We start from the raw sequence: 26,752 nt of genomic DNA on the forward strand, positions 1-26,752 counted from the left end.
ATGCCAAATGTGGGTGAAGGGGAGAAAGGAAGCAAAACACACTGCCATGTGTGTACCTATGCAGCTGTCTTGCATGTTCTGCACATGTACCCCAAAACCTAAAATGCAATAAAAAATTTAAAAAAAAATGGCACCTTCTCACTCTCTATTCTCTTATTCTACTTCATTCCTCTTTAAAGCACTTCTTACCATCTGACCTATCTTGTATACACACTTTCGGATTTCTTCACTGGCTGCTCCCGCTCTCCCCTATGCAAGCTCCATGAGAGCAGAGACTGTTTTATTCATTGCTGCATCTCTCTCTTAAAATAGTTCTTGGCCTAAGTGGCATGCAGGTGAGTATTGCATGCGTGAATGAGACAATAATGGGCCCAAATTCTTCTTGAAAGTTCCTCAATCTTAAGGCTAGTTTACTATCACCATATTTCTTGGTTTCTTCACCATTATTGACTCACTGTATCTCTGTCTCGTTTGTGGGCATACCTTGGAAATATTGCAAGTTCAGTTCCAGACTACTCAAATAAAGCAAACATTGCAATAAAGAGAGTCACACAATTTTTTGGTTTTGCAAAAAACATGATGAAAGTCATGTTTACACTAAATTGTAGTCTATTAAGAGTACAATTGCATTATGTCTAAAAATACCAATGTGCATCCCTTAGTTTAAAATAATTTATCAATAAAAATGCTACTGATCATCTGAGCCTTCAGTGAGTTGTAATGTTTTTGTTGATTGGGTGGGTGGGGTCCTGCCTCTATGTTGATTGCTACTGACAGATCAGGGTGGTGGGTACTGAAGGTTGGAGTGTCTGTGACAATTTTTTTTTCTTGAGATGGAGTCTCACTCTGTTGCCCAGGCTGGAGTGCAGTGACAGGATATCAGCCCACTGCAACCTCTGCCTCGTGGGTTCAAGTGATTATTTTGCCTCAGCCTCCCAAGTAGCTGGGATTATAGGCACCCAACAACACACCTGGCTAATTTTGTATTTTCAATAGAGTCAGGGTTTCACCATGTTGGCCTCAAATTCCTGACCTCAGGTGATCCACCCACCTCAGCCTCCCAAAGTGCTGGGATTACAGCATAAGCCACTGCGCCCTACCAGCAATTTCTTAAAATAAGACAATGGTGAAGTCTGCCACATCTACTGACTCTTGCTTTCATGAAAAATTTCTCTGTGGCATGTAACACTGACAGAAATTTACCCACAGTAGAACTTCTTTCAAAATTAGAGTCAATTCTCTCAAACCCTGCTGCTTCTATAGCAACTAAGTTTATTGAATATTCTAAATCTTTTGTTGTCATTTCAATAATGTTCATAGTATCTTCACCAGGAGGAGATTTCATCTCAAAAAAAATTGCACATTTTTTGCGCATCCAGAAAAATCAAGTCCTCATTTCTTCACGTTGTCATTAGATTGCAGCAATTCAGTCACATCTTTAGGCTCCACTTCAAATTCTAGTTTCCTTGCTCTTTCTACCATATCTGCAGTTATTTCTCCCACTGAAGCCTTGAACTCCTTAAAGCTATCCATGATCATTTTAATCAACTTCTTCCAAACTCCTGTTAATGGGTTGATATTTTTGACCTCCTCCCATGAATCATGAATGTTCTCAATGGCATCTAGAATGGGGAGTCCCTTCTATTAGGTTTTCAGTTTACTTTGCTCAGATACATCAGAGGAATCATAACTATGACAGTGAAAACTGTATGCAATGTATTTCTTAAATAAGAAGACATGAAAGCGGAAATTACGCCTTCATCCCTGAGCTTCAGAGTGATCTCGTATTAGCAGGTATGAAAACAAAGTTATTTCATTGTATATCTCCATCAGAGCTCTTAGGTGACCAGGTACATTGTCAAGGATTAGTAATATTTTGAAAAAAATTTTGTTCTCTGAGCAGTAGGTATCAACAGTGAGCTTAAAATATTGAGTAAACCAGACGGATGCAGTGGCTCTCACCTGTAATCCCAGCACTTTGGGAGGCTGAGGTGGGTGGTTCACCTGAGGTCCGGAGTTCAAGACAAGCCTGACCAACATGGTGAAACCCTATCTCTACTAAAAAAAAAAATACAAAAATCAGCTGGGCATGGTAGTGTGTGCCAGTAATCCCAGCTACTCAGGAGGCTGAGGCAGGAGAATCACTTGAACCTGGGAGGCAGAGGTTGCAGTGAGTCGAGAATGTACCACTGCACTCCAGCCTAGGTGACAGAGTGGGACTCCATCTCAAAAAAAAAAAAAAAAAAAAAAAAAACTGAGTAAACCATAGTATAAATAGTTGTGCTGTCATTCAGGGTTTGTTGTTCCATTTATAGAGCACAGGCAGAGTAGATTCAGCAGATGTTTTAAGGGCCCTAGAATTTTCAGAATGGTAGGTGCACATCAGCTTTAATTTAAAGTCACCAGATGCATTAACCCTAACAAGACTCTGCCTGTCCTTTGAAGCCTTGAAGCCAGGCATTGCCTTTTTCTCTCTAACCGTGAAAGTCATAGATAACATACATTTCCAGCAGAAGGCTGTTTCATCAACACTGAAAATCTAGCTACCTTCGTCAATGATCTGAGCTAGATCTTCTGGATAATTTGCTGCTATCATACTTCCTGCTTCATCTTGCACTATTATGTTATGAAGAGATCTTCCTTCCTTAAACCTCATGAACCAACCTCTGCTAGCCTCAGACTTTTCCTCTGCAGCTTCCACACTTCTCTCAGCCCTTATAGAACTGAAGAGAGTTCAGGGACTTCCCCTGAATTAGAATTTGGCTTAATGGAATGTTACGCTGCTTGAGCCTGTTATCCAGACCATTAAACTCTCCACACCAGCAATAATGCAATTTCATTTTCTTATGAAAATGGACGTGTGTCCACTGGATTAATGTCCTTCAAGAACTTTGCCTTTGCATTCACAATTTGGCTATCTGTTTTGTCCTAGCCTCTGGCCCACCTCATCTTTTGACATGACTTCCTTACGAAGTTTAATCATTTCTAGCGTTCGATTTTAAGGGAGAAATGCATGAGATTCTTCCTTTTACATGAACAGGCCATTGTAGGATTATTAATTGGCCTAATTTTCATATTGTTGGGTCTCAGAAAGTAGGGAGGCCCAAGGAGAGGAAGACAGCTGGGGAAACAGCCAGTTGGCGAAGCAGTCAGACTCCAGACAATGTGTATCAATTAAGTATGCTGTCTTACATGGATGCAGCTCAGGGTGCCCCAAAATAGTTACAGCAGTAATGTCAAGGGTCACTGATCACAGAGCACTATAACAAATATCATAATAGATTTTGAAATAATACTAGAATAACCAAAATGTAACACAGACACAAAGTGAGCCCATGCCATTTGGAAAATGGCACCAAAGCTTCCGGATGGCTGAACACGTGGTGGTTCCTAGAGGAGGTGGCATCTAGGGAGGCAAAGAATCACCACACCACTTCCTCCATCCCTTGGCTTGTGTGTCTCTTCATCTGTATCTTTTGTAGCATCTTTTATAATAAGCTGGTAAATGTGCTTCTCTGAGTTCTGTGAGCTGCACCAGCAAATTAATCAGATTCAGTGAGGGCATCTTGGGAACTCCAACTCGAAGCTGGTCAGAAGTTCTGGAGGCCCCAACTTGCAACTAGCGTCTGGAGACTGAGCCCCTAACCTGTGGGACCTGACACCCTCTTTAACTTTCATTTTAGCAATTACAGATAACAATAACCAAGGGACTGAATATTTTGCTTTTTTCTTGTTAGTTTGCATTTCTTTATGCCTCCAGTGGAAAATACCCCCATACATTTGGTTGTAGAAGTCTTCCGTCCCTATGATTTTTGTGGTGTGAGAGCAGAGGGAAAACAAATAAAGAAACAAGGTTTCAGAAAGTTTTTCCCTAAATAATTGTTGTCAGTGAAGCGGGATTTGCTTGAACAGCCCTGACGCATGGAAGCCAATGGTTTGAAACGAGAAAGGATTAAAGGGTGGGGGGATAAAGAATCTTCAGTTCCCAGGTGGCCACGTGGTCGCCCATAGTATGAAGCTGCAGCTATGTTGAGATCAGTTACTAAAGGTACAAGTTTTTAGCAGAGTTTACAGATGGATCCAACGCCCCAGGAATTGTTCCACTGGAGGCATAAAGAAATGCAAACTAACAAGAAAAAAGCAAAATATTCAGTCCCTTGGTTATTGTTATCTGTAATTGCTAAAATGAAAGTTGAAGAGGGTGCTGGCTCAGGCCTTGCGGCTGGACTAAACTCAGATGTGGGGCTGTCTCAACTCAGGCCACTAGCCTCAAAGCCACCCAGAAAGGGGAACATTACGCCCGGGCCAGAAAGTACCTTTTGGATCTTTGGACACCAAGAAGGTAGCGAATGTGGGAGAAGGGCAAGGCAATTACTCTTGAAACCAGAGGTGTCATGTGAAGGATTATTCCATTTTGTATATTGATATCATCAACTTTAGGCTGCTGCTTTAGGCAGCTCCAATCCAAACAATGGAGTTGATTTTAGAACCCTAAAATTCTCAAAGCTGGCTTTGTCTCCCGGGAAGGGCATCAGCTGAGATAACCCAAGTGGCATTTGAGAAAAAGCAGGAGCAGGAAGGTCGCTCTCTGCCCACCCCCGAATCCCGGGAGCAGGTCATAAGCCCTTGTTTGAGGGGTTTAAGAAAGAAGCATCCTTATCTCTGAAGACACAGCCTTGCTGAGTTCCCCCAGTTTATCTCCGTGAGAGCACACACACTCTGTCCGATTCTACCATTCCATGGCGGCCACTGTTCATCAAACCTAACTAAGCCTACGATACACAAGTTTCCTGTTCTTTGGGCCATTTTCTTATGAAGACTCCTGTGCCACAGAAAACTTTTTAAATAAATGTGTATGCTTTTCTCTTGTTAATCTGTACTTTGTTACAGGGGCATCGCCCATAATCCTGGTGATGGGTGGGGGAAAAACATCGTTTTTACCGTACAAAGGAATAAAAAAAGAAGTATTGGGTGTATACATTCTCAACCCAATGAGAGAATTCCATTCTGTGTGACTTATTTCCTCCCTATGTTGTATTATTCATGGACAGACCCTCTACTCTTGATTCATTTGATTAAAAAAATTGTGAACACTGCATCCTGAACTGTGGCCCTAGAATGAAGTGTCTTGCAGCTATTAATGACACCCAGCGGAAAGCATCCAATGGATGCTTAGGATGAGCCGATAAAGAATTTGGGAGAGCTCTTGCCCTGGACTTTCTGAGACAATTTCCTTCTTCACAGCAGTGTTCAGGTTTTCTTGAGCCCTTAGCCATGGGAAAGCTGTGCTCTCTTATTTCTCCTCTGAGGCTGTCTTCTTCATAGCTCGATTGCAGTTCTGCAGCGCAGTCAAAAACCTGGGCATTGGCCGGGCGCGGTGGCTCAAGCCTGTAATCTCAGCACTTTGGGAGGCCGAGGCGGGTGGATCACGAGGTCAGGAGATCAAGACCATCCTGGTCAACATGGTGAAACCCCGTCTCTACTAAAGATACAAAAAATTAGCTGGGCATGGTGGCGCGTGCCTGTAATCCCAGCTACTCGGGAGGCTGAGGCTGGAGAATTGCCTGAACCCAGGAAGCGGAGGTTGCGGTGAGCCGAGATCGCGCCATTGCACTCCAGCCTGGGTAACAAGAGTGAAACTCCATCTCAAAAAAAAAAAAAAAAAAAAAAAAAAAAAAAAAAAAAAAGACCTGGGCATTTCCCAGCATTTTATATGTTGTGCCTGAGAAGGAATCTGTACACTCTGGGTAAGAAGGAATTCAATCTTAGACAAACGGTGCTGTGTGAATTACTAAAAGGCTTCCCTCTGGGCAACACTCATTATGGTTTGTGATCAAGTTACAGAATGTTCGTGTTGCTTCTTCATCAGCTTTGTTTGTGATTTGATATAGTTGATCAAGATTGCAAAGTGATTTTAATTTTTGTGCTTATATATTAAGGAGTGGTCTCTCTGCTATTTCAAGTGAGCCATCTATAAAATTAACTTAATCACCCATTAGATCTACAGACTATAAAAATGAATATTATATACATATAGAACTGCATATGTGTAAAAAAATTTCTAACAAATATCTGGGCTACAGGTGTCACAAAAAGAAGGCTCACTTTTAGTGCACTCACTTTTAGAGCAAGCAAAATAATATATATTACAGGTTAAGAAAGAGAAAATAGCAAAAAAAAAAAAAAAAAAGAGAATTGAAATAAACTGAAATTCTTATTTTCTTGTTTCCTTATCACTAGGTTTTGCAGAATCCAGCTCCATGAGAAAGTTTTCCCCATTATCAGTCTCCTAGTAGGCTTTGTAATTAGGAAAAAAACGCAAAACTCCCCCCTTCCTTTGCTATGTTTTGGTTGCATAATCTTATTCTTGGATATAGTCAACATAAATTTAGGGCTTATATTCAAATCAAGTTTGTAAAATAAAATATTTCTCTTTCAAATTTGTGTCTGTAGCCCCCATCCCTCATCAGATGTCAGGAATAATTGGTGGATACAGGATTTGTTCTTTAAATAAGAAAGCAAGCATTATTTTCTTACAAATGAGTAGAAACTGCTGAAAGATAGGGCCCCTGCATCAGACTTCTATCTTGTGTTTCTGGGAGAGTTGTGGTGCCAAGATATTATCCATCTTTCTCCCCATTTGTTCTAAAGATCCCCAGGCCTCCCAGGTGCTGGAGAGTGAGAGAGGATTTAAAGTCTTTCTGAGAGTGACTCCTCACATTACTGTGGTTTTCTGTTACTAATACAAGTGCTTTCCCAGCATCTGTGACGCAGTTTTCTCTTTCTGTCTTTCTGTTCTCTAAGGTACTGAGCACAAGGTATCTCATTTTAAGAAACGGAACAGTGAAGCATAAGCTTACACTTATCAGATGGCTTACACTTCACTCCAAGGGTTCAGATCATTCATTCTCTGATTTCCCCTTTGCTTTTCTGAGAAAAATACAGTTGTATGTTGACTAAGACTAAAGAAATTCAGCTTTGTAGAAGGAACAGAGCATCTCAGTTGCTGTAAGTTTTTGTTGTTAGTTATTATTTGTAACCAAGAGCTCTAATTTTCCTAGATCTGTCTGTTGTAGAGTGCAGCAGTATCTTCTTTGGTGCTGCAGGAGAAGGGATGCAGCCCTTCTTTCTGGGTTCTTTTGGCCGAAGAAGCCTTTCAAAACATAAAATGTAGGCTCCATGAGCAAAGGTGTTTTTTGCCTCTTTTGTTGCTGTTCTGCCTGATGTGTGGCACACAGTAGACTCTCTGTAAATACTTATGGAATGAATGAATGAATTCTCCATGAAATAGGTTTAGTGGATGGGGTTTATTAGAGCTTTATATCCAATGACCTTCGTGTGGGGAGGCAATATTGCCAGTGAGTGTCATGGTTGCCTTTCTATTCCAGCTCTTTGTCCTGGGAAGAGCTTGCTGCATCTTCTTGTTTCAGCAATCGAAGAAGCAGAGTTCCCCTGCAATTCTTCAAGGAGCCTTGAGAATTCAGAAGGTCTTCGGGTGGCTGCATCAATCCTGCAGACAAATGCCAGGTGGCAGAGAGGCCATTCCCAGGGTCACATGGCTGGCTGGGTTCAGTCTTGGCCAGGTATGGAAGCCTTTTTCAGGCACACAGCATGCATGCTTACATGATTTAATTTTGAATGCCATAGACCTGGTAAGTCATAAAATGGCAACCAATGATTATATTTTAGAGTGCTTATTTCCTCACAAAAATCTCAAAGCATGTGATGATAGGTTGGAATGTGTAAAGAAAAGCTAAGAAAGCAGACTTCTGATAAGAACAGCTTGTCACTTGTACAGCAGCTCTGAAGTACAGCCTGAAGGATGGAATGCTGACGTTCCTTCTTTCTTACTTGTGATTGCTAGAATTTTATTTAGCAGATCATTTCGAGCCAATCTCAAAATGAGAAAATTCTTTGAGGAATTATGCATAATGTTAAGTATATTCTCTTTCTTGTTGCCAGTGGAGATTCCACTGGTAACAGGGCAGATTTCTCACTGCAGGTTCAATGGAGATGATGCTGTTATGTCTTTGGACATAATAGTTTATGATAAGGAGATCAAAATAATTCCTTTTAGCCATGCAGTTGTCTGTAAATCTGCTTAGTTGGTCATCCTAAGCAATGACATTTAAGATGTAGTTGATAGACTGTTTATCTTAAAGAAACATTTTAAATTTAATTTTTCAGACCTATGCAATATTTCATCTTTTCTGTTTAATAATATCCAAATGTGCTTTTGTGAAGCATAAAACACATGTGCTTCACAAAATCAGTCAGAGAGCTTTGAAAATAGAACGTATTTCAAGTATGTAGCAAAGACCTTCAAAACACAATTATTGAAGGAGCATAAAAAGGGGAATTTGCTTCAGTTTTAGATTTTTAATAGACTTCACTGTTATGTAGTGAAGACAGAAATATGCCGTAAAGTCTCTGGTTAAGAGCCAAGACTGCTTCTCTTGTATCATTTCAGATCCTGTCATTTCTATCTGATCTTTAGAATACACTATGCATATTCATAATGCCAAGTATCATCAGAAAAGACAATATCCATAACATTATTCTTTATGCTCTTTAAATAAATATGCTGGCACCTGAATTCACAATTTAAAACTCTGACTTTGTAAAAAATTTGCATGTATCTCCAATGAAGACATTGTTACACTTGCGTTCTTTGTCCATGATTTATGACAATTTTGTGCATGATTTACTTATAATTTATGAGACCTTTACGTTTGTGAAAATAAAACACGTAAGTTGAAAGTTATTTCAAAATACACATCAAGTCCATCACTTTGTTCTGTCAATCTGATCTCTAAATATTTCTCAGGTTTGTCATTTACTTTCATTTCTCTTCCCACAGCCAGAGCCCAGATCACCATCATTCCTTCCTCTCTGGACTCCTGGAATGTAGTCCCATTCTTTATGCCTCAGAATAATTAATGACACAGGAAAAATACATTATGTAAAAAAAGTAGGAGTCCAAACTGAACACTCAAGTTGATTGAAAACACACTACAATGTTGACAGTGATAGAATTAGCAGTGATACCTATTTTGCTCTTTTATACTTTTTAATATTTTCTAAATGTTCTACAATAAGCATGAAGTATTTTTAAAAAAACTTAGTAAGGTGCACTCTCCTTTAAACAAATTCAAGCAACACAGAAAAGTGAAAGTAAAAACAAATACTATTTAAAACTACTGCTTAGAAATTCTCATTATGAAATTAGGTGAACAATGTGTCAAACATCTTATTTTTCTCTCTGAGTGTTTACTCAGACACGTGTGTGCACATGCACCTACAGAGAGGGTGAGGAGCAGATAGTTAGCTAGCTAGAGACAGGCAAAGACTAAAATTCTATATATACGAGATTAAACTATGCATAAGCCTAAACAGATTAAAATGTATTACATTAACAATTTGTACCTAAAATTTTAAGCCTTATTTAAAATGCAAGGTGTCAGCTAATTTTTTTTTTTTCAATAGCTGACACCTTGCATTTTTAATAAGCTTTTCATGTTGTGGACTTAGACACGCACTGGCTCTAGCTCTGTTCCAGTTCTTTCCTCTTGCCTTTGGTTTCTACCTCTCCATCCTAGGCTTGACTTTATTTATTTTTTAACCTTATTTAAAAAAAAATACTTTAAGTTCTGGCTTGACTTTGAGAAGAAGCACAGCTAACCTGCAAGGACTTTAGGCCTAATCTGCATTTCTTAGGGAGAGAGAGAGAGAGAGAGAGAGATGGAAAGAATGAGATGGGTTCTTCTTTGCAGAAACATGTCTGCTGCTTTCTTCTCAATTCCCTGGACAATATTTCTATTCACTCTCCCACTGTGAGCAGGTAGATGCCTGCATGGCTAGCCCATTCTTACTCAAACATTTTGAATAAAAACAATTGAAAGACAGAAAGAATAACATGTGCTGCCTTTCAAATTGTACAGACTGGGTGAATTTAGTAGAGAATGAACGAAGTAGTTTACAATATACACATTTCTGAATTCAGCGGTCTGTATGTTCACTGCCCCAAAGAAATAAAAACATTCATCAAGAACCACTCAATGAGACAAACAACAGAGATTAGTGCTCTTCTCTTTTTATCTGTTACTTGATTTTCATAAGACTCTCAGTACCACCTTCCAGGTCTGAAAGCTGCTTTGTGTCCCACGGCAGTGTGTTGATGTTAGCAAGAGCCAAGTCTGCCGATCTCTGCTCTGCAAATTACTACAAAGTGTGACTGTGTGTATAGCCTTAAGCACTGCACCCCAATTCCCCTGTCTGTAATATGGAAATCATAAAATCTAACTCTGAGACATAATTTAAATAATGAGAGTGTACATTATAGTAGGGTTATAAACAAAGGTTCATTCTCTTTCATGCCTTTTATCATCTAATCTAGTTTCTTTGGAGGAAACAGAGAGCTTTAATTCAGTAGGAAATTATTTATTTATGTTTCAAACATGTCACTTATAAATAATTTCCTACTGAATTAAATACTAGGTCTAAAATTCTGTTTTAAAACTGATGACTTTGAACCACATACTTTGTATGAATTCTTTTGTAGTTGGATTTATTGTCACCATCTGCTTCCTCCTTTTACTATGTTGTCCTTTCCTTTCTCTCTCTTTCCCTCTTTCTTTCTCTCCTCCTTCTCTCCCCCTTTCCTTCTTTCTCTTTCTTCCCTTCCTTCCTTCTTTCTTTCTCTTTTTTGACTGAATTTTGATTTTAAAATTATTTTTACTCTCTCTGCTGGTTTGGAAGCCATAAACCCTTTTCCTAATCATTCTATGGTTGCTCTTAATCTTGACAAAATCCAAAATAAATCTGTTCTCCTCCCTAGCAATGATGTATCCTAATTCTCATCAATTGCCTCCTGTCTTACATTGTGTTTTTGTACATTATTTAGATGCTGTTTTGTTTTTTTCTCACTTATTTAGTGTTTTATTATTTTGTTGATACCAGTTTCTTTGTTTACTTTTCCTTTTTTCATCCCAGGCCTTTTTATGAAATCATTTTACTCCTATCTGAAGTATTTCCTATAGCAATTCCTTTAGCAAGAGCCTGACTAAACATAGATTCTGTTTGCCTAAAATGCATTTATTTTGCTCTAATTATGACATAATAGTTTGCTGAGCAAACAACTTGAGATGGACACTATCTTCTGTCAGAATTTTAGGGTAGTGCTTTGTTCTGTGTCCATTGTTATTGTTACAAAAAATTGTTTTTCGTATGTTATTTCATTGAAGTTAAACTTTTTACTCTGTGTATTTTTAAGGTCTTTTTCTTAAAATTTTGGTGGCTTGGAATTGAAGTTTCGGTCTAGATATGGGTTTATTCTCATCGTATCTGCAGAGAAATGCTTGGCTTCTCTTGTTTCTCTATCTTCACTTTCTGTTTTCTTAAATTTTTAATTTTATAGAGATGGGGTTTTGCTATGTTGCCCAGGCTGGTCTCGAACTCCTGGCTCAAGGAGTCCACTCACTTTGGCCTCCCAAAGTGCTGGAATTATAGTTGGGAATCATTATGCCCTGTCAGTCCTCACCATGTGGGCCACTCTTCAGGACCCGTTGTGTCTTCAAGGGCTGCTCTTTATGTATCTTAGCCTTCTTTCATATTTTGCATTTCATTATCTCCATTATGTCTCTGAGCTTCATGTTAGTAATTTATCTATAAATCATTATTATCTTAGCTGTATTAATCTTTGGTTTATCTGATCTACTAAATTTTTAATTTGAGTGATTACATTTTCCATTTGAGATGTTCTTTTTGGTTCTTTTTTCAAATTAGCCTGATTTTTTTTTTTTTTTTGGTATAGCATTTTGTTTCTAGGTCATAATTTCAATTTCTTTTTTTGAATAATTTAAAAATACTTATTTTATAGTTTGCATCCAAGAGTTTTATACTTGAAAGTTTTTGGTGGTTTATTTCTGCTGTTGGTTGTTTCTACTAAGTCTTGTATTTTGCTTTTTAAAAAATACATTTTGGATTAAGCTCACATTTAAATGTCTGGGCTTTATGTGCAAGAATCTGTCAAGGTTTTTGTTGAAGATACACCCTTCTGCAGAGAATTTGTGTGTTTTTTTGGGGGGGCATTCCAAACAATAACCGACTCAAGGCTATGTAACATAGTTTCTTGGTTTGAACTTTTTTGGAATTCCTAGGTAGTGTGATTTAAAACCCAACTCCTGAGTGTGTCAACTATATCGATATTGTCATGAAAAACATCTATTTTTGTTACTGTGAGTCCAAACTAAAAATAACGTTTTTGTGGTCAACTTTTGTCATTTTTAAACCAATGGATGGGTATACATATATAGAGAGATATTTTTATGTCTCTCTATATAATGTATAAAGTATATAAATATTTACATCAATTTTGTGCGACCTGGCTTTATTTATAGATCTTATTTTAACTTCCTCTTTGGGCTGAGATCATGCCTTGCCTCCTGTCCTCTGCAGCATATGAAATGCAAGCCTTCAGGTCCAGAGGCTGGTGTCTAATCATAGCCACAGTGATAGCTCACCATTCTGAATTTAAGTCTTCTTTTTATTTTTTGGCCTGTGAACATTTTTATGCCCTTTAAAGTTAATTACATCATTATTTCTAGCCTAGTTAAATATTTTCAAGATTTAGAAATATTTAATATTTCTATGTATTGTATATGAGGAACATTTTTCAGAACACATATGCCGAAATGGAATCCAAAATAGCATCTCAAACCATTTCACGCGTCTTCTTCAGCCTCTTTCCAATACACTTTCCACCAAGTAGCCAAAGTGATGTTAAGTGAAAACAGGATCATCCTGTTACTAGAAGGAGGGCCTTGAGCATAAGTTGTCCAGATTCTTTGGTGTGTGGAACGAAGAATTGGACAGAATCCACAAAGCAACAAAGGAATTAAACACAAGAACGAAACAGCGAAGCAGGAATTTACTAAAGCAAGAAAGCACTCTGCAGGGTGGGAGTGGGAGCAAGCGGCTCGAGAGCACCGGATCACAAAGTTTTCTGGGGTTTAAGAGCTCCTTTTGAGGCTCCTATCATTACCTGGATGAAGGGCTTGGTTCCTGGCTAATAAAGGCTGAGGTGAATTGGTGTCCTATGCAGATGAAGGGATGGTCCATGGCCCGAGGCCAGTGAATGCACCTTCCCTTCCCTTAGAGATGTGACTAGGGAGAGTAGCCTTCAGTCCTTTGCTGCTGGGTGTGGGGAGATGGGGTTTTCCTTTTGGCTTAGCTTTAGGAAGTTTGTGGTAATTGGCCTTCGGTATCCTGCCCCTGACCCCGGCGTTTTCCTTGTGATCCAGCTTTGAGAAATCAGCACAAATGGGCCTCAGATCCATTGCCCCGAGACCCCGGTGTTTTCCCTTGATTCAGCACTAACTGGACTGAAGAACGTTCCTTCCTTCCAGGCCCTACTTTCCTGCCTCAGCATCACTCTCCTGACAAAAATCATTCAACTGCTTTCTGTTATGGATTAAATTGAATCCCTCAAAAAGATGTGTTTAAATCCTGACCTGGAGCCTTGAATATGACGTTGTTTGGAAACAGGACCTTTGCAGATATAATCAAGCTAACATGAGCTCATACTGGCTTAGGGTGAGGCCTAGCCCACGGTGGTGTTCCGTAAGAGGGAAATGTGTACACAGAGACAGAGACACACCAGGAGAAGCCATGCGACCATGAAGGCAGAAGTCGGGTTGTCAATGCCACACGTCACGGGATGCCAGGGATTGATGGCACCAACCAGAAGCTGGGAGGAAGGCATGAAATGGCGCCTCTCTCTGAGTCTTCAAGTAGAAATCGACCACGCTATCATCTTGCTTCCAGACTTCTGACCTTCAGAACTGAGACAGAATAAATTCCTGTTGTTTTAAGCCACCCGGTTTGTGACAGCTATGTTATGGTTGCTCACTGGTAAATGAATGAACTAGTGAACAAAACTAGTACAGAAGACCAGAGAAAACTAAAACACAAGTGATTTGCTAAGGAGGCCTGGAAGCAAACTGATTGACCTTGCAGAACAAACACACTTCCTCTTATAATTAGTATAAAGTAAAAGATCATTAGCATGCCTGCGATGTCTTTTTAATCTTTCCACTCTTTACTTTTAGCTTCATGTGGCTGCCATTGCTTTCACTGGCTTTTTTCAATTTCTTGAACAAGCCAAGCTCTTCTCTGATCCAAGGATATTGTATATGCTGATCCCTCTGCCTAAGAAACTCACCTGAGTTTTCCTTGAATAACTACTATTTATCCTTTCCACACATTAAGATATCTCTTCCTTGAAGATTTCTTTCATAATAGTTTCCCCCATCAGCCTCTAAAGTATGCCCTTACTTATTTTTGTTTCTGCACTTTCTTTGCCTTCACTGCATTTACCACAGAGTATGACTAAAATGTGCATGTGGTTTGTGAGATGATTTTTAAATGTCTGTCTTCTCTGCCAGACTATAGTGCTATTAGGTAATGATGTGCCGGTTTTGCTCTTCTCTGTTTCCCAGCTGCCAGCACAGAGGTGGGTATGTAACAAATATTTTTTAAGACAGGAAAACACATTTTTAGACTTGTAATTAGAAGGATGGATGCAAAAAGAGAAATGCTCATTTTCAAGTTGTTTTTGTATTAAGGCCAGAGTGTTAGACATGTGCTTTAATCATTCTTACCTAAGCAGCTGTTCTGACAGGTTAATAATAAATGCCACAGTATTAAAAGAGCAGTCACACTTCATTCACGCAGAGTCACATCTTGAAATACATTTGAAATGTCATATGTTAGCACAATCAGTATTATTTCACCAGTTACTTATAGCGGGTACGACTTAGATACTTAATGACTGGGTGGTTCAATGTTTAAACTCAGTACTCTGTTTATACCAAGAGAGCAGAAACACTCACTAAACGTATTCTAAAACGTGTGCTTTATTTAAAAAATTAGCATAAACTTGTCATTTTGTGTTAATTACAGGCAGTATTTAGGGTCATTTGGGATCTTATATGTAGCAATGTACAAAATTTCTTCTAGTATGTGGTTCTTCAGGCCTCATCACGAAACTCTGTACCTGCCTTGGATTGGCAGAGGGCCGGCTTACCGACCCTCAGAACAGACTGCAAATTCATCTTTTAGACTATGTCTATTTCCTGACTGCTTTCTCTGTACTTGTGCCCTGAGACAGTTGAATTACGAAGAGTACAGTTCTATAAATCCAAACATGTCACAAATAAGTGTGGCCCTAGGGCCCAAAGAGTTGTGAGAGAATGCAAGGTAAGAAACAGCTACTACATTTGCCACTCCATTGGGAACGAACCCACTGTAGGTAACCTCATGTGGTAGGTAAACTTCGCAGCAGTGTTGAAGAAAGTAAGAAAACGCATAGACAACCACACATGGAAAGGCCACTTTGATGAAATGACGTTTTGATCTGTTTCTTATGGAATACTGTAGATGGTCCTTAAATCTGTTAGAGACGTATGGTCCAATAATGTTACATGCTTTCAAAATTCTAGAAATGTTTTCCCAGTTGTAACTTGCATTCAGCAAGATTGATAATTGTGATTTGGAGTGACATCAGCAAGATGGCAGTCAACATGAAGTGGCCCAGGCTTCACTACCATTCCCTGTCCCCTGCCACACACGGAAAGTTCAGCTAGCAACCATCCACAGACAAGAATTCCTTGGTGAAAACCCCAACATGTTGGAATGAGCCAGAGTCAGCTGTGTGTTCCAGAATGGAATAAACACCACATTAAAGGGTAAGAAAAACAATCCCATGATGACAGTGTCCCTCCTCCTCCTCTAAGTCAGCACAGCACCTCACAGGTAGAATTCCCCAGAAACCACAGTTTCTGCAGAGGAAAAAGAGAACCAGAGGCAGACATGAAGCTTCCCTAGCATTCTGAGAATTAAAGATTTAAATATACAACCTGGAAATGTAAATTGTTAAAGAAAACACAAGAGAAATAGCTTTATGACATTGGCCTAGGCAATGGTTTATTTGCTATGATACTAAAATCATATGCAACGAAAGAAAAACAAACAAATGGAGCTACATCAAATGAAAAAGCTTCTACACAGGAAATTAAAACATCAAATCGACAAAGTGAAGAGACAACCTACAGAACGGGGGAGAAAATTTGCAATCTATATGATAGTTTGGTGTTAATATCTAAAATATGTAGCAGACTCCTACAACTCAATAGAAAAAAATAACCTGATTAAAACATCTACAAAGGGCCAGGGACAGTGGCTCATGTCTATAATCCCAGCATTTTGGGAAGCTGAAGTGGAAGGATTGCTTGAACCTAGGAGTTGGAGACCAGCCTGAGAAACATAGTGAGACCTGCTCTCTACAGGCAAAGAAAAAGCGAGAGAGAGGGAAGCAAAGTAGCCAGGTCCTGCATGTCTGTGGTTCCATCTACTTGGGAGGCTAAGGCAGGAGGATTGCTTGAGCCTAGGATGTCCAGGCTGCAGTGGGCTGTGATCATGCCACTGCACTCCACCCTGGGTGACAGAGCAAGGACTCTGTCTCAAAAAAATAAATAAAAATAAACTCTGCATATTCAGGATTGTTATGAGCTGAGCCATTCAGAACCACGGGCTACACTAAACTGTGAAGATTATTCCTGCCCAGGAAGACCTGCAAAAGATGGAAAAGGTGGCTATCACCTCAGATATGCAGACAAAAGATGGAAAAGGTGGCTATCACCTGAAATATGCAGACAAAAGATGGAAAAGGTGGCTATCACCTGAAATATGCAGACAAAAGATGGAAAAGGTGGCTATCACCTGAAATATGCAGACAAAAGATGGAAAAGGTGGCTATCACCTGAAATATGCAGACAAAAGATGGAAAAGGTGGCTATCACCTGAAATATGCAGACAAAAGATGGAAAAGGTGGTTATCACCTCAAATATGCAGACAAAAGATGGAAAAGGTGGCTATCACCTCAAATATGCAGACAAAAGATGGAAAAGGTGGTTATCACCTCAAATATGCAGACAAAAGATGGAAAAGGTGGCTATCACCTCAAATATGCAGACAAAAGATGGAAAAGGTGGTTATCACCTCAAATATGCAGACAAAAGATGGAAAAGGTGGCTATCACCTGAAATATGCAGACAAAAGATGGAAAAGGTGGCTATCACCTCAAATATGCAGACAAAAGATGGAAAAGGTGGCTGTCACCTCAAATATGCAGACACTAATGTAAGGATAGAAGGATAACAAAGACTCGGGACGTCATGACACCTTTAAAACTAAACTAAAATAGATTTAACCAGGAACAAAATGGGAACTTCAATGAAACAGAAATAATTCTTAAAAACCAAACACCGCATGTTCTCACTCATAAGTGGGTGTTGAACAATGAAAACACATGCACACAGGGAGGGGAACATCACACACTGGGGCCTGCTGGGGGCTGGGGGGCTAGGGGAGAGATAGCATTAGGAGAAATACCTAATGTAAATGACGGGGTGGTGGATGCAGCAAACCACCATGGCATGTGTATTCCTGCATGTTCTGCACATGTACCCCAGTAGTTAAAGTATAATTTAAAAAAAAATAGAAATTCAAGAGTTGAAGAATACAATGACAGAACTGAAAAGATGCAATTGAGAGCTCCCGCAACAGGCTCGATCAAACTAAAAGAAGAATTAATGAGCTTGAAGACAGACATGTGATATTATCCAATCAGAGTAGCAAAAAATTAAAAAAAAATTTAAAAATGAATAAAGCTTGCAGAAACATGGGCCACCATCAAGAGACTGAATATACACATAGAAATTCCAGAAAAAAAAGTAAGAAAATAAGGGCCAGATAGCATATTTAAAGATACAATGGCTGCGAATTTTCCTCATATAGGGAGGTATGCCAGTATCCACGTATAGGAAGCACAGAGGTCTCCAGTCAGATTCAACCCATAGAGGAGTTTACCAAGACACAGAATAATTAAACTATCATAAACAAAAACAAAGAAAAAATTCTGAGAGCGGCAAGAGATAATAAGCAACACAGCACCCAGAATGGTCTTAATAGACTCTCCCCAGATTTCTCAATGGAAACCTTGAAGGCCAGGAGAAAAGGGATGTTAGATTCAAATGTTGCAGGAGAAATAAAATAGCCAACCAAGAATATTTTAACCAGAAAAATCTGTCTTTCTGAAATGAGAGAAAAATAAAAACTTTCCCAGACAAACCAGAGCCAAAGGAGATCATCATCACTGGGCCTGCCTTACAGGAATTGCTAAAGGGAGTTTCTTAAGTTGAAATAAAAGGCCAACAATTATTAACATGAAACTTACAAATGCACAAAACTCAATGGCATAATAAAGAGTCATATTTGGAATTCTCTAGGACGATAATGATCATTTGTAAAGCAATTTTATTCCTAGTATGGGGGCTAAAAGACAAAACTATTAATAATAACTAAACTAAAATAAATTTTCAAGAGAGAGCTATTACAGAATAATGTAAATTCTTACATCAAAAACATAAAATATCTGTGGTATAAAAGTGCAGGGTTATATGACTTTGACTTTGTTATAACAGCTGTATGAACTATTATAAGTTCATACAATAATAGAATAAGTGTAAGTTGTAAGGTGTTCTATGTAAGCTTCATACTAATCACAAAGCAGAAATCTACAGTAGACACACAAAACAAAAATAGAAAGAATTCAAAGTATACTGCTAAAGAAAATTATCAAAACAAAAAGGAAGACAGTAAGAAAGGAAGATGGAAAAAAAGTACCTATAAAACAATCAGAAACCAATTCCAAAATGGAAATAGTAAGTCCTTAACTGTTTAATACATAGTTAGCATTCATAATTACCTTGAATATAAATGTATTAAATGCTCCAATGAATAGACAAAGTGGCTGAATGGATTAAAAACAAGACCCAATTATATGTTACCTACAAGATACTCATCTGACTTTTAAAAACACATATAGACTAAAAGTGAAGCGATATAAAGAGATGTTCCATGTTTATGAATTGGAAGAATTAATATTGCTGAAATGTACATACTACCCAAAGCAATATGCAGATTCAATACAATCCCTGTCAAAATTTCAATGTCATTTTCACAGAAGTTAAAAAAAAAATTCACGTGGAATTGCAAAAAACCTTGAATAGCCATGGCAATCATGAGCAAAAAGAACAAAGCTGTAGGTATCATACTACCTCATTTCAAACTGTACTACAAACTATACTACTACAGCAACTTAGTACTGCCGTAAAAATAGACACATTAAAAAAAGTGAAGTAGACACATCAGTGAATGGATCAGTATAGAACCAAGAAATGAACCAACACATGTATGATGAATTGATTTTCACTAAGGAAGCCATAGACAATTATTAAATAAATGAATCTGGCTGCATTCATAGACCAAATAGAACAGAGGGTTGTCAAAATTTGGCCAGTGGCTGGAGTTTGCTGACCCCCGATCTAGGCATTGAGCATCATAGACTCCCAACATAAAAGAGAGAGAGAGAGAGTCAGCCATAGTATGTGATTCCTGATTGGAGAATACACTACCAGGCATAGTCTTGTCAAATAAACCTCTGGATTCAGTTAACAATTCGCAGCAGAAATAGAGTTCAGAAGAACATACTGGATTGTACTCTAAATAGGCAATCAGCCAAGTCTAAACCACAAGCACCTCTCCGGGTTCTGCAAAGGATCAATGATAAAACTAAGTAAATACAAAGGATTGTAACCTATAAATGTGCCAGGAATACACAATATAAAATAGCTAATATTTTTAATAACTGTTTTTGGGAAAGTTGGATATATAGAGAAGAATTAAACTGGACCCTTTTCTCATATCACGTGAAAAAAAGTAACTCAAAATGGGTCAAAGACTTAAGCGTAAGATGTGAAACTGTAAAACTACTAGAATAAAACATAGGGGGAAAAGCTACTGATATTGGTTTGGGCAATTATGTTTTCAATTTTACTCCACAACCACAGGCAACAAAAGCAAAAGAGACAAAGGGGATTCCATGAAGTACAAAAGCTTCTGTACAACAAAGGAAACAACAGAAACAACCTACAAATTAGAAAATATTTGCAAGTCATGCATCTGATAAGATGCTAATATGCAAAATATGTAAGGAACTCAAACAACTCTGTAGAAAGAAAACAAATAAGACAAATTTTAAAAATGAGCGTAGGACCTGAATAAACATTTTTCAGGAGAAGATATACAAATATATGAAAAATGAAAAAAAAATCACCAGTCATTAGGGAAATGCAAATTAAAACCTCTATAAGACAGCACCTCACACATCTCAACATAGTTATTAAAAAAAGGAGATAATTTTTATGGAAAACTGTATGGAGGTTCCTCAAAAACCTAAAAATAGAATTACCATATGACTTAACAATCCCACTTCTGTGTGTTTACACAAAACACATGTCTATGTCAAAGAGATGTCTGCACTCCTGTGTTTATTGCAGCATTCTTCACAATAGCCGAGTTATGAGATCAACTTAAATGACCATCAGCGGATGACTGGATAAAGAAAACATGGTCTATAGACACACAGTGAAATACTATTCAGCCTTAGAAAAAGAAAGAAGCTTGGTCATTTTCAGGAACCTGGGTCAATTCAGCATCCAGGCCTATGAGGTCCATTGTTAGGAGTTATTTGTGTCCTAAAGAGTCCTGAATCCCTTCATAGGGAAGTCTGAACTTTAAAGTTCCAGGTGATGTCTAAGATTCTCTGGTGGTTCTGACATACAGAATTATAAACTGTTATAGCTAAAGGAATCTTTTCTTATATTTAATTTATCCTTTTTCTTCTAGTATGGATTAGGTCTGAAGAGACTCCTTGACTTGCCTGAAGCAACAGCTCTAGTTAATGATGAACCAGTATTGAAACCCAAGTCTCCAAATTATCAGTCAGCTCAGTGCTTTTGCACTGAACTCGGCTATATCTGAAAGATGACTTGTGCCTCATGTTCAGTAAAGAATGGTCTATAGATTAGACAAAACTGACACATTTATAAGCAGAAAGAGAAACACCAACAAACAAAAACATTTTGCTACCTAGAGACAGGCAGGCCCTGTTGGTGCTATTTGGTTTAGGATACTTTGGGCTTGTCCTAGACATGAAGTAACTCACCCCCCAACAGGAGCAAGACCTTTTGAAACACCAGTTTGTGAAGGGTGAGATGTACCTAGCTTAGCTGCCAGAGTTATCACCTCCCTTGTCAGTTCAGTTCATCTTGTCTAGACAGTCATCATATAAATTCCCTAACCAGATTTTAAAAGGCAATGAAAGGACCCGTAGATAGAATGAATGAACCTAGATGTAGAACAAGAACTATATATGCATACTTTTTTATACAAGAAACTTAAACATTAATACTCAACAAACTAAATATATTGTACATTATAGTTATGGTAAAACAGTAATCAAGAAACTAAATGTATTTTGCATTATTGCTATGTTATTAACTCTGAGCCTTCCTTACTTTGTAATTCGTGAAAATCAAAGCCAGAACTGGAAAAGAGAGGACTCTGAGGTATTTTATTTGAGTTCTCTGTCTTTGTCTTCTAGATCGCATGTTGCAGGGGGGCCTGTCTGTTTGTCCTGCACTGAGCTGTGTGGGATTGGTTGCCCATGTATATCCTAGTGTTCAGTACTAATTGTAGAGAATTTTTAGGACGTTCTGAAGGGTTTCAACATCTAAATTTAAGACAGCTTCTTTTTAATCAGCTGAAGGGGTATATAATTTATATACAATAAAATGCCTTCATTTTAAAGATCAAGTTCAGCGTGTTTTGACAATGTATGTGTTGGTGTACCCAACATGTAGAACATTTGTGCAACTCTAGAAGTTTCTTGACGCTTGTCTGTCAGTCTTCCTCAGCAATTTTTTTAGCCCCAGGAAATCACCAGTTGCTTTCTGTCACTATACATAAGTTTTGCTGTTTTCAAACTTCATATAAATGGAATCATATGACACACATTCATTTGTGTCTGACTTCTTTTGCTCAGCATAAAAGATGGCATATTTTATCAAATATTTCTCGGGAGGGTGATTTCATTCAACGCATCCTAAAAATACAAGTTTGCCATTTCGTCTTGTCAACAGCTTAACCAAAGCCTTCTTGCTGGGTCTCTTCTCGCAGCAGCCTCTGACATAGTGTCTGCTGAAGCTTCATGGATTATTGATAGGAATTAGATGTTTGGAGGTCAAGGTCAATTATGAACTAAAAAATAGATTCCCCACCATAAACTATTCTAGCACTTTTCGTATGTGATGATTAAACACCCCCATGGCAGAACTGTCTCAACTTTTAATGCGCCACCATTTTGTTGCTAAAGGTAAGCAATCAGAGCTGTTTCTAACTTACATGCTTAGGGCCTGCCAAGGATGGTCTTCCTCAAGGGAAGGCCCTGTGAAAACTGCAGAGCAGGAGAAAGCTGCCCTTGGTGCCTTTCTCATTACTCTGCCTGTTTACTCCTTTTTTCTGGTCACTCCCATCAATCCCTCAGATATCAGCAGTCTCCTGTTATTATTCCCATTAAGGCCTGTCTTCCATATCCTTCTCTGCTGACAAAACCTTCCTCTTCAGGGTCTTATTTCACGAGGCACTGCTCCCAGCTGTCTCCCACTCTGGACATGATCATTCATCAAATCAAATCACCGTAAGTTACAGGCTGCAGCCATGCGTCCAGCACGGCATCAGGCATAAAGAACAAGGAGAACAGGGCCCAGTTCTTACAGAGTCCACAGGGTGCTGGGGGACATACATGCAATAACTCTCATCAGAAAATTGTCTCTTTCTTCCCTATTAAGGGTGCCTCTCACAGGTTTGTAGCGAGGTTTGCAGCCACCATCCCTGAGTTACTCATTTGCCACTACTTCTCCAAGTCCTGTGCTTTTCTCTGCATGGCTGTGGACCCCCATTCACTTTGCTGTTAGTTGTTTTCTGGAATTAAGGATATAAACACTCTCATGCCGTTGTGATAGCACTGCATGAAACTGGGGTAGGGAAGGGTATGTATGAATATAAGGCAGGTGTCAGTTATCCTAATGAACCCTAGGGTCCTGTCTCAGGGTCACCATCATTCATAGCTATGTACAGAAACCAAAGGATTGCAGTGCACTTGGGTAGACTTAAAAACCATCTCCTGGTTATTATTTATCTTATTGTATGAGACAGCAGTGCCTAAAAATTAAATGGGAGGTGGGGTGGATGTCACCTCATAGCCCAAGAATCATTTGTTAAGAGAGCCTATTCGTAAAAATAGCTTGCTAAGAGGATTTTTAAAGACCACAGAACACTAAATTTCTCTGCAAGTTTTACTAAAAGTGTAAAAATTAGGCCTTTAAATAATTTGATTCCAGAGGCAGTTTTTAAAAATGTAGTTTTTGAGAATTATAAGAGGTATATTAAAACAATTTGAAGTTTATCTCTTTTATTTTTGAAACCTGAAAATCAATATAATGCTATTCTTGTCAAGTAAAATAGGAGAGAGCTGAGGGACAGAGCACAGAGCCATAGTTCAAGTTATCCGAAATTACCTGATATGGTTTTAAGCTCATGGAACAGGAAGAGATTTGGAACTTAGAATGTATAAAGATATATTCACCTTTTCTCAGGGGTTATGTAGCAGATGAGAACAGCCCTGAAAAAATCACTGGTTTTAGAGCAGTGTATTCAAATATCAACTCCAAAAAAGGACCCAAATGAAGAGACTGGCCAGGAAATTATGATTGAAATGAATGCTGCTGGAAATTATGTGTTTAGACGAGTGTGTTTTTACTAAGATGTAAAGTGAAGAAAAAAGAAAAAATTAATATGACTTATGAAGATTTTGTGATCTGGTACCAAACAATGTGAACTGGTTGCAGTGGTCCATCCTCTAGTTAGACCCATCGTGATTTATAAGCAAGGATCTGGGACTGAATACAGGATGCTATTTGTATTGATCACACAGTCTTATTTCATCAGAATTTAGATCTTTAAAATAAATGGAAGGCATTTGATCACATTTGTAGAGTAAATTGCAGAGAATTGATTGTACGTGATAAAATAAAAATAGGTTAAAAATGAACTGGTAAAAAGGATTAAAAAACTATAATTGCGTGTGTAAGTAAAACTGTTTTATTTAGCTCTATTTTCTTATGGTTCGACAGGCAATTTACACCACAAAATTAAACAGTAAAGGATATGCCTTTAAAACTAAATGTAAAGAGCCTTCTTTTTTTTTAGAATCTCAGAAGGAATCCAATCCAAACTTACTGCAAATATACTTTGTTGTTCCAACATTCCTTTTATGTAGCAAAAGCTTTTGTTTGCATGAGTTTATGTGAATGACCAACATGGATTTATTGTAAGATTTAGTCACTGAGGAATAGCTTTAGTGAAATATGTACAGTGATTTTTGTTCCTGATCTTCCATCAAAAAACCGTGCAAGTGATTCTCACTTGCAAAACCTACTTTGGGATTTTTTTGGGGGACGGGAGTTATTATATTTTATTTTATTTACTTATTTATTTAGAGACAGAGTCTTGCTCTGTCGCCCAGGCTAGAGTGAAGTGGTGCGACCCCGGCTCACGGCAAGCTCCACCCCTGGTGTTCAAGCGATTCTCCTGCCTCAGCCTCCTGAATATCTGGGATTACAGGTGCCTGCCACCACGCCTGGCTGATTTTTGTATTTTTAGTAGAAACAGGGTTTTGCCATGTTTGCCAGACTGGTCTTGAACTCCTGACCTCAAGTGATCCACCCACCTTGGCCTCCCAAAGTACTGGGATTCCAGGCATGAGCCACCACACCCAGCCAATTTTGTTGGTATTTTTAGAAAGTACTACCTATTTTCTCCTGCCAGTCCCCACTCTCCCAGAGGCAAACAAAAGATGGGTTTCCAGCACTTTTTCTCAATGATCACACAGAAGAGTCTTTGGATCTTAGGGCGATAATGTGTTTTTGTACTAAACCTGAGAGACAGGATTGGTGTTGAGTGTGTGACAGTGCATTCTCAAGTGCTCTGTGCCTAGCAAGGTCTGCACCTGATTTAATGGTTTGTAGTTGTTGTCTTGAAACTCTTAATGGTTTTTGAACAAGGGGCCTTGCATTTTCATTTTATACTGGGCCTCACAAATTATGTAGTCAGTCTTGCTGATAGTAACATAACAAGTGACATTTATTGTGTTCTTAGGAACTATTTTAAGCTTCTTACCTGTATCAGTTCATTTAATATTTGTAACAATTCTCTGAGTTGGGTGTTACGGCTCTCAATTACAGCTGAGAGACAGCACAGAAAGATGAAATTGCAAAACTAATAAGCAGTGGGGCAGATTCCAACCCAAATCACCTGCTTCTGGAGCTGATGCTCCTAATGGCTGACCATGCGTCCTCTGTCCCATTTGTTTTCTGAACTTCTCATGGCTTGTGTGTGCTTAGAACAGGTACCACCTAAACCAAACTGCATAAGCTTTCCTTACTGAGAATGTATTTAACAAATGCAAATACATAACCTGAAGAACTCAAATGTAATTCCTTAATCTCATCTAATATTAACTAGCTGTTACCTTGGACAGGTTTCAGATGCAACGGAGGGGAGAAGGGAAATGAGCGAGGGAAAGAGGTTTAAAAAATTTAAAGGCCAGCATGAGCGACACAGTGAGATCCTGTCTCAATATATATATATATATACACATATATATATTAAAAGGTGGGGGCATAGCTGCATCTGGCAGGGTCCCTGGTGGTCAACTTGGGAGGATTGAGGTGGGGTAGGAGGTGCTCAGGCTGAAGGACAAGGGAAAACATGACAAAGGACAACCCACCTGCCGATTTAGCAGTTGGATTATGGCTAATGCTGGAGACAAGCCATACAGCTTTAAGTTGGTTTCAGGGACTGAGTGAGAACACCATTTTTCTGATTTGCAGGTGACTACACATATGAGTGCTGGTGGGTGTGTGGCTGGAGGGGGCTGATGCAGCCCAAATGTTGAAAAACACAGTGAGACACCTTCCTGCAGCTGGGGCTGGGCATAGGCTTTACAAGCCAGCTGTTTCCAGGCTGCCCAGGGAGACTTTCTTCCCACCTTTAGAACACACCAACGATGAGTTCGTGTCCTTTGTAGAGACATGGATGAACCTGGAGACCATCATTCTCAGCAAACTGACACAAGAACAGAAAAGGAAATACCACATGTTCTCACTCATAGGTGGGTGTTGAACAATGAGAACACATGGACACAGGGAGGGGAGCACTACACACTGGGTCTGTTAGGGGGAATAAGGGAGGGACAGCGGGGGGTGGGGAGTTGCGGAGAGATAGCATGGGGAGAAATGCCAGATATAGGTGAAGGGGAGGAAGGCAGCAAATCACACTGCCACGTGTGTACCTATGCAACTATCTTGCATGTTCTTCACATGTACCCCAAAACCTAAAATGCAATTAAAAAAAAAGAACACAGCCCCTAGTGGGTGACATAGAGTATGTGAGCAATGAATATGAATAAATGAGAATCTCACAGCTGCCCACCCTGCTAGGGTTTAACAATTCTTTTTCTGACTGATTGAATCTATCAAGAAGTTAAAATTTGGGCCAGGTGTGGTGGTTCACGCCTGCAATCCCAGCACTTTGGGAGGCCAAGGTGGGCAGATCACTTGAGGCCGGGAGTTGGAGACCAGCCTGGCCAACATGATGAAACCCCATCTCTACCAAAAATACAAAAATTATCTGGGCGTGGTGGCAGGTACTTATAATCCTAGCTACTGG

General features: G+C 39.0%; 1 protein-coding gene across 4 annotated transcripts in view; it reads left to right on the forward strand.

Annotated features, from left to right (window-relative positions):
* The window catches only part of LOC118152121 (uncharacterized), a 275,375-nt gene that overhangs the window by 44,951 nt on the left and 203,672 nt on the right, over positions 1 to 26,752 (forward strand). For 2 of the 4 annotated variants that reach the window (XM_078367789.1, XM_078367790.1), the window contains exon 2: positions 7,389 to 7,583. The exons of the other annotated variants lie outside the window; for them this stretch is intronic. The gene's annotated coding sequence lies outside the window, so the exon portion shown is untranslated. The remainder of the gene's footprint in view (positions 1 to 7,388; positions 7,584 to 26,752) is intronic. 4 annotated transcript variants of the gene reach the window in all.

Source organism: Callithrix jacchus, chromosome 3, assembly GCF_049354715.1.
Source record: "Callithrix jacchus isolate 240 chromosome 3, calJac240_pri, whole genome shotgun sequence".
Classification (NCBI taxonomy): domain Eukaryota; kingdom Metazoa; phylum Chordata; class Mammalia; order Primates; family Cebidae; genus Callithrix; species Callithrix jacchus.